We start from the raw sequence: 9,401 nt of genomic DNA, 5'->3' as shown, positions 1-9,401 counted from the left end.
TATATAAATAGTATTTAATATTATTTTAATAAATCCACTGTGCTGACTATGGTCTTGTTTGAAACCTAAAAACATGCTTAATTTGAATTGTTATTAAATTTGCCTGGAAGCCATTCCATAGAAGTATTTTCCATCCACGTTGTTTAAAAATTCCCACTATGTACAGTAAAAGCAAAAGCAACTGTAAGCGGCCTTGGGCTGAAATATTGCAGCGGGAGGAAGTGGCATCAGCATTAGGTGTCAGACAAATAAACCCAGCACGTCAACACAGCTTAATATGAGAACATCAAAGGCAGCAGTCCTCAAACAGCTTAACCATCCCCACTCAGCATTAAACCATGTGCTGACATATCGCGTGGGCACCACGCATCCCTTGGTTAAACATGCTATACTGGCAGAAAGGTGACCTGTAGCGCAGTTCAAATGCAGCGGCTGACACAAGGCCTCATTGTTGTGGGATCTGTGTGACGGCAAACAATGAAACGACTATTTATGCCATGGTACAAGCAGGTTTAAGCTCCGCTGCGAGCTTTACTTTCTCGATACAGGTTACTTTTCATACATGTTAAGTCATCCACAACAAACCCAGTTCAAATAACAAGGAGATAGAGTTGCAGCACCATATGACTACACAATTGTTTCTCTTGAAACAATTTTCACTCATAAATTGTTAGAAAATGTAACAAATAATTACATATGGACGACCAAACCTGCAAAAATTATAAGTAAATAAATAAATTAATGTAATACTAGTAAATTAAATGAAGGAATACATTACTTGCTAAAACAAATACAATTAAATTTTAATTCAGTTTAGTCTTTAATTTATTTTTGTACTTTCCCACTCTTTATTTATTATCTTCTTTATTTATGTGTTAATTTATTTTTATATTTATTTATTCCGACATGTTTCCAATTAAAAATTTCAGTTTTATATTTATTTATTGTATTTATTCTTACATTTCTATCTCTTGTATGATAATTAGGTAGGTTGGTCTTGTTTGCCATTGGTTTAACATAGACTGAATTGTGAGCTCAGCAACAAAATCGGACATAAATTGTCCCATAAATGTTGTGTCTTATGCTCAAACAGTGTTTAAAATGGTTATTTATATAAAGGGCTGCAAAACGATTAGTCGCAATTAATCAATTCAAAATAAACGTTTATGTTTACATACTATAGGTGTGTGTGCTGTGTATATTTATTATGTATATATAAATATACACATATATATAAAAAAATGTGTATGTATTGTATGTAAACACTTGATTATAATTTATATTATATATAAATATTAATATTTTACATATAAATCTAACATATTTTTCCTTAATATATATATGTATGTGTGTGTATTTATATATACATAATAAATATACACAGTACACACACATATAGTATGTAAACATAAACGTTTATTTTGAATTGATTAATCGCGACTACTCGTTTTTGCAGCCTTAATATATATACATATATATATCACACATTTGTGAAGTAAAGAAAGACTCAAATATAATGTTCTTGTATAAAGTACTCCAATAATCTTCTAGAAATAATTTTTTTTACAGTGTACAGCACAGACGGAGTAGTGTGATCAACAAGCGGAAAACCGAGAGGAAGTTTCGTCGCATTAATAAAGACGTTTCCACATAACACTTCTACACATATTAACATCAGAATGTCCAAGAGATCAAAACAGTTCTGATGTTACACGCATGGACCGCCGTACTCAGAATGATTCATGGCTCAGTGAAGGCGGATGTAAGTTCGATTCGGGCTCAACCCCTGGTCCATCGTGAGCTCTACTCACCGGAGCGGATGCGTTGTGGCAGCTGGCTTGAATGCTGCACTCCTCCGCAGTAACAAGAGAAATGTCAGTCCTGAGCAGGTGCATTCGGCTGTAGTACCGTGGCCTGTGAAAATGTCAGCGAGCCGCTCGGCACAGGCAAACCCTGCTCAGGGGGCAAAACGTCAAGGCTCTGTCCTACAGGTCCCTGACATCAATACCGCCCAATGCATATTGCATGGGATCTCCATTGCTCTCTATCTTAGTCTGCAGAATGGGGTAAACACAAAGTCAGATGCCAACTGCAGGCATTCAAGAACCAGAATGGAATGGGATTTGGTCCCAGTGTTTTGTACAAAATGTAACTGGGAATTGGATCTCAATTCCTAAACCTAGAAGATGGACACATCAAAGTGACAAGAGAATTCATGTAAATAACTCAAAGAGTGACAGCTGAAGTGAAGTTTAGATGCTCATTAAACTGTATTTAACTTTACAAGCCCATCAGAATAAGAAAGCACACTGAGGATTGCAAAGCATTAAATGGCATATTTGATGAAATGAAAACTCTGGCATTATTTACTCATCCTCATTCCAAACCATAATTCTGTAGAACACACACACAAAAAAAGATATTCTGAGAAACGTATATTCTGATTGTATTTTTATCCAAGACAAAAATATTCTTCAAAATATCTTCTTTTGCAGAAGATGTAAAGTCATACAGGAAAAAAACAATGTTTTAATTTTTTGGGTGAACTATCGCTTTTAATAACAAAACTGCTAACAAAAATATATTCTAAGAACATTTTGTTAGTGTTTTGAGAACATTATTAAAGACCAGATAACTTTGAATGAACATTCTATTAACACTACTGGAAGAACGTTTGCTAGAACATTAGCCAAAGTTCTGAGAACGTTCCCTGTTAGCTGTGTTGATCTCAGTGAGAAAATAGCCACAATTTTCAAATTGTCATTCTGGGAATGAAACGGTTGTGGTAAAACTGGTCAGTCAGGACATGTATGTGCACCTCTATGGAAATAAGCTCACAGTAATCACACAGTAGAAGAGCCTCAGGGCTCTGTGTCTGTTAACAACAACCATATGAATGTTCTCCTTCACCTGTTCTCATAAACTACTACTCATGTTCAACCTTGCCACCACTAATAAATAATAAACAAAAAAAACATCCAGAAATCAACATCTTGTTTTTAATTCGCTCTGACAAGAAAACATTGAACTGTTAAGACGCTAAGAACTGTTAATCTGTAAGCGATATTCCTCTTTCTGAATACAAAAAAGAGAAAATCAGAGGGATGGAGAATAAAGTCAAAGGCTTGTACATTATTCAACCTTAAAAAGCTACACATTACAACATGATCCTTTAAACAAACACCAAAACATGTCAAATTTCATTCATAAGATATTAGACTCTATTTCTAAATGCTTTCATTTGGCAACCATTCTACTGTGGTGTCATCAAAGAGCAATACAATTGTTTGCTGTTTTCACAAACCAGGGGAAGTGGACAAATAAAAAAGCCTTTATCCTTTTTTTCTAAGCACATGATCTTCACAGACAGCTTTGTTGAACCCCACAGTCATTACCATGTAAAATCTCCATTGCAGCACATACAGTAGTGTGGCTGCTCACTGAGCCTACTGGGGTCAGGACTGAAGGAAGAGGCTTTATACACTATAATAAAAACTGGCATGGACTATGAATAGTAACAGGCAGAGACAAGAACTGCAATAGGCTTCATTGCAAAACAAATAGCAGAATACTTTGAGAATATGCAGTCAGATAATGGTTCATCCTACACTGTATGACCCAGTTATCTACTGTACCTAGATCCTTCAGGATTTGACAGAGCGATTACATCTGAGTTTAAGTTTCTGGTCAGTGATTATTGCTCTTTGGTCATCACAGTATAGCATAGTGGTGTACAATTAATGTAATACAAGAACATTTGGAATAGAACTGAATATATATGCACTATATTATATATTTTTGCATTAGATATTAAACTTCAGCTTGTCATCATAATAAAAGACTCTAAGTGCATGCCGTCTGAAATTTTCATCTAAAAGTAGCATTTTTATCCGACTCCTATGTTTAGGTTCAGTAATTTTACTCTAATGGCAATGTATAGGTTCTTTTCTATACAATCAAAGTGACATAACTGAACATAAATATAGCAGCCTGATAAAAATGCTCATTTTAGAAGAAAATTTCAGACGGCACTTAGAGGCTTTTGCGTCTGAACTCTTCATACATATCCATTATTTTCATTATGTATTATGTATATATGCTATATTAACATTTAACTTCTTTTACACATACATACACTATAATGCAATTTTAATTCATGTTATGCATATTATGCAAAATGTCAAGACAATTCTATATAATACACAGGAACACACAAACGTATCATTAATAGCCTGATAATAATAATAATAAAAACCTGAAATTATAAATTAAATTTACTTGGAACTATGTGTTAGGCTACTACACCTAAACTTTCTTGATATTTTGTATGACACTACACATGGGAAAGTCTTAAAATGATGAAAAAGTTGTTGTGCACCAAGAAAGAAATGTTAACAGGGTGTTTTTTTTAATTCAACTTACCTGTAATGTAAGTAATTCCCGATCCCGACTGATTTGAAATCCTCCTGTTGTCAGCTGTAGTCTCGCTCATCTGTTATCATCGAACTGCGCTGCTCCATATAATAACGCAATGTGAGGTACGTTTCCTCTGACCAATCACCTGTCATGTGCTGTAAGAGGCGGGTCTTATCGCGAAACTATTTCCATTATGTACAAATAAACTAAAGTAACACTCATTATAATGCGGGAAAAGTACAGTGGAACTCTTTTAATTTAGAACAGGTAGCGAGGGGTAATATTTCTAGAAGCACAGGAGCGGTAAAAGAGGCTTAATTTCTTCTTTAGTTGCACGTGTTACCGATAAACGATCAAATAAAGTAAACATTTCAAATGCGTTGTTTTGCAGTGTCGCCTTTGTCTTCAGATATGCTCTGTTACAACTAACGACCGCATGTTCAGGTGGTGCTGGAAATCTGTATGGAGAATAGCAGCGCCATCTTCTGTGCAGGCCGTTCAAGTTCACAAACGCAGAACGTATGCACAAGTGCGCATGCGCAAAACGTCAGGTACACGCTTGCAAGCTCAAAACAACATTTAGAGACCAAAGTATATGATTCGTGAAAACAGACCTGGGAATATGTTCATATATGGTTAAATCACGACTAAGTTATGAATTATCATTGATGATTTATTTCCAAAATATGTCAGAAAGATAATTATTACACAAATTTAGCTTTATAGTTTTATTTCAAGCCGTAATCCCCCCTCCACCGCAGAAATACTGTAAATTTGAAAGGTATTTTCTTTAAGGGACATATGCATTGCAGATAGGCTATTCCTGTCATATAATGCTATTTATTTATAGAGTAGGCTACTGCTGTTGGATAAACATCTTTCACGGTCTCAAATCATAGAAAGAGTGCACATAATACTTGGGGTTCTCTGACTGAACCGAGGAGGTCAAAGAGTCCTTTGTTTTTCAGGAAATGACAGTCTGGCACAACTACAAAGTGCCTTCCATTAAATTACAAGAAGATTATATGTGATTGGGAAGAAGAATAAAGCACTACTGGTTAAAAAGCCCTCATGGTAACTACTATGTAGAACTGACCTATCCTATATCTTTTTTATTTCTAACTTATAGATGGTCTGATAACCATCATCCAAAGCATACAGTTGCTTATCCTTTGGGTGGAAACGCAAAGCGGAGTGGCTGGTGTAACGCTTTGGGAAGAACAGCACAGAAATGCTCTCAGTGTAGATGGTGTCATGGATATCAAACAAGCATTGGATGCTGGACCTTCCACCATAGTGGGAGCTGTAGACCACATATAAGGTTCCACAGACTATGAAAGCTGCTTCTGCATCACGGCTATTGCAGTTGGTATCCCATGTGTGCTCCACTGCCAGACTACTGTGGTCCAGCTTGGTGATCACCAGGTTGCCGCCAAAGTCTGGGTCAGCATGGATCAACCAGAGCCCCATTTCATCTATGGCGAGATCCATCAGAGTGTGAGGACTGAGGGAATATGCCGGCATCCGACCGGCTCCAGGAAGCAGCAACCGATCAGCCACCGTACGGTTGCTGAGGTGGACCTTCAGGATCTCATTGTTGGTGTCTGCACTGTGGTAGTACACAAAGCCGTTGTAGACCACATGGCCGGTTCCGTGCCAGGGAAAAGGAAGATGGATAACTTCAGTTTTTTTTGTTGGAGTTTGGTTCGGTGAAGGTCTTCAGAGAGGTATATGCTAATACTGTACTGTTTCGAGTGCCACTAAAAAAGTAAATCTTAGCAGAACCCTTTGTTGGATCCTTCATCCAGGATCCATTGGCGTCGCCTGCTTTCTTGACAATTTTGAGAGACTTGATACCCACAACTTCTGAACTGCAGTCTGGAAGAATCAAGGTAAAAAAAAAATCAAGTTTATGCAGCTGTAGCATAGTAATTATTATAATTATTTATAATTATTATACTTATATTATTAATAATTATGTAGATTACGTGATTTATGTCGTCCTTATAGAGTTGCACAATAGATTTCTAGGCACTCAAAGTGCTTTACATTGTCAGGGGGTATCTCCTCATCCACCACCAGTGTGCAGCATCCACTTGGACCTGGACCCACCACACACCAGCTTACTGGTGGAGAGGAGACAGAGTGATGAAGCCAATCAGCAGATATGGGGATTGTTAGGAGGCCATGATGATCAGAGGCCAATGGGCAAATTTGGCCAGGATGCTGAGGTCACACCTCTACTCTTTTCGAAAGACATCCTGGGATTTTTAATGACCACAGAGAGTCAGGACCTCGGTTTAACGTCTCATCCGAAGGACGGTGCTTGTTGACAGTATAGTGTCCCCGTCACTATACTGGGGCGTTAGGACCCACACAGACCGAGCACCCCCTGCTGGCCTCACTAACACCTCTTCCAGCAGCAACCTAGTTTTTCCCAGGAGGTCTCCCATCCAGGTACTGACCATGCTCAGCCCTGCTTAGCTTCAGTGGGTAACCAGTCTTGGGCTACAGGGTGATATGGCTGCCGGCGATAACTTAAGCTATCATGTAACGCTCATTTAAAATTATTTCTTTTAATAACACTATTAATTTAATAATTAATTTAATTTATTCCTGTGATGGCAAAGCTGTTTGTGATGGTAAACGTAATGTATAATTTATTATATAATAATTTCTATATGTTAATTTATTATATCATATTATAATATGTTAATATTTAGCTAATCTCAAAATGAATATGCATTTTCCCTACTGTACATTATAATGTTGTGATGCCTAAATTTATTAAACTTGTAGCATTTAAAATATCCAATTAATTTTTTAGTGTAGTCATTTATTTAGACAAAATAGTATAAGATTTAAATATTGTTGCACACTTTCTTGTAGACATTTGAAAAATTAAACATCTCAAATGCAATCTAATTATTTAAACAGTTTTCCTCAGGAAATGAAATCTCTTATGTAATGCACATATTCAAGCACTAACACACACACACACACACACACACACACACACACACACACACACACACACACACACACAATAAAAAAATGAGCTGAAAATGAAAGTTGTAGGGTTTATTTACCTTTGCCCTTAGAAATTACAGATGTCTTTTTTAGTTTGGCTTCTTTCATCTGGTGCTCGATCAGCGAGTCCTCAATGTCAACCTGAACAGTGTCAGGGATATTATTATGCAGGTATTCCACATCTCTCTCCTCTCGGTCCAAACGCATAGCAAAGATGTCAATGTGACTTTTGACCTCTGATTTCAGTACATTCATCTTGCTTGTTTCGCCGTGTATCTCCTTGGACATGTCATACATCCGTCGACTGAAGTGCTGGAAGTCTTGCTCACATTTGATCAGTCGTCCCTTTTCAGATAAATGCACAAAATACTATTTGACTGACTACACAAAAATGAACAGAAAATTCACTGGTAAAACATCTGCTATATTTTGAATGTTGCAATGTATATTTTGCTTGGAGACGAAACACGGAGAAACATGCTTTTTGCTAAACAGCTAAACCATGACCCCCTAATTTGGCCAAGTAGGACAAAGATCAACATCCTTGTTAGTCTTGGAGGAACATTAGTGTTATCAGAATGTAACATTGTTCTGATATTATGGTTAGATTGGGGTTATGTTGTTTAAAAAAAAAAAAATCCAGGAACACATTGCACTTACCCAAAAGAGTAGTTTGAGTTGTAGCTTAAAGTTTAGCTCATTGTTAGCAACTTAAACATAGATTAAAATATTACATTGGTTTCTGTTAAAGCATGTAAAAGAACAAAAGTATTTGGCTACAAAATCAGCTATCTTAAAAAAAATGTCTTACCTCAAGCTGCTGAAATTGTCTCTGAAAATATTCCATAATAAAATCAGGAGTTGTCCTTTGAGCTTGTCCCATTCCAAGCCAAAGAAATACAGTTACCAAAGACAAAAGCATGATGTATATTTCTACATTGATTTCTTTCTATCTTGTTTAGTTTGCGTTATATAATAAAACCAAGAGAACCCCCTTCTTATCTAATGTCAGTCTGGTCAAATGGAGCCAGCTGGATTCCAGAAGCAACTGGTTGTTTGTTATTCAGATTCTGGAACTGTATTCGATGGAAGATGCTGAAAAGGCAGGTCTTCACAAGCTGTGTTTTTAGTTTTATAAACTCCAGATGTCCTGACACGCTTTTGCTCGATAAATCAACTCTGCAGATCATACGATTCAAATTACTGCATATTTACTGTATAATAGCTATACAAGAATGGTGCCTCTCTCCCTTTCAATTCGTCCATTAGCCTTTCAAGAGTTCAGGTTGGAAATTTGAGAACGGGAAACACATCAGGATACCTTCAGGAGCTTCAGTCAATCTGGCTGTCCAAAATAACTTTAATTTTGGCACACAAACAGACATTATCCTGCCAAATAAGTGATGCGGGGGAAAAATGACTTTATTCTTGGAAGAATTCTCAAAGCTTAAAGGAACTTCGTGTTTTGTCTTCAAAATGGGACATTCTACCAGAAATGTACATTATCTGTCCTTGACTTGTTACAGTGAATAAAAAGTATTACATCCAAAAAATGTCTAAAACTGACTGATGGTTGATTTCTGTGAGTTGTTCTGTAAAGGAATATGTCATTCATTAGGTTCTCAGATATTTTTTAATTTATATAAAACACTGTTGAAAATTACAAATCCTGTTCTGGTCCTTGTCCACAGCCAAATTGGACCTACAGCTTTCATAGTTTTGTCATGCTAAAAACTGTTATTAAGAAAAAAAACTCCATCAATAACAAGTTTAAGTTGTTATAATTCACATCAACTGATTAAAAACATGAAATTATACATAAATTCTACAATTAAATGATATTTCACAACTGTCCCCATGTTTTCGGTCAGTCCTGTCACGTTTACATAAAACAACATAAAAGGTGTGTAATGCGCCTTTAAAGGTATGACTAAAAGGAAGTGACATAATTTGAC

General features: G+C 36.4%; 1 protein-coding gene and 1 pseudogene across 7 annotated transcripts in view; both read right to left on the bottom strand.

Moving 5' to 3' along the window:
* The window catches only part of ppfibp2b (PPFIA binding protein 2b), a 56,879-nt gene extending 52,383 nt beyond the window's left edge, over window positions 1-4,496 (bottom strand). For all 7 annotated transcript variants that reach the window (XM_016258802.1, XM_016258815.1, XM_016258822.1 and 4 more), the window contains exon 1: window positions 4,423-4,496. The gene's annotated coding sequence lies outside the window, so the exon portion shown is untranslated. The remainder of the gene's footprint in view (window positions 1-4,422) is intronic.
* Window positions 4,497-5,159: 663 nt separating this feature from the next.
* On the bottom strand, window positions 5,160-8,521 carry LOC107573259 (olfactomedin-like protein 1; annotated as a pseudogene).
* Window positions 8,522-9,401: the final 880 nt, after the last annotated feature.

The sequence above is a fragment of the Sinocyclocheilus grahami genome, unplaced genomic scaffold (assembly GCF_001515645.1).
Source record: "Sinocyclocheilus grahami isolate Dianchi unplaced genomic scaffold, SAMN03320097.WGS_v1.1 scaffold30.1, whole genome shotgun sequence".
NCBI classification, from domain to species: domain Eukaryota; kingdom Metazoa; phylum Chordata; class Actinopteri; order Cypriniformes; family Cyprinidae; genus Sinocyclocheilus; species Sinocyclocheilus grahami.
Note: the sequence above shows the minus strand (reverse complement) of the source record. Positions and strands in the feature narration are given on the sequence as shown.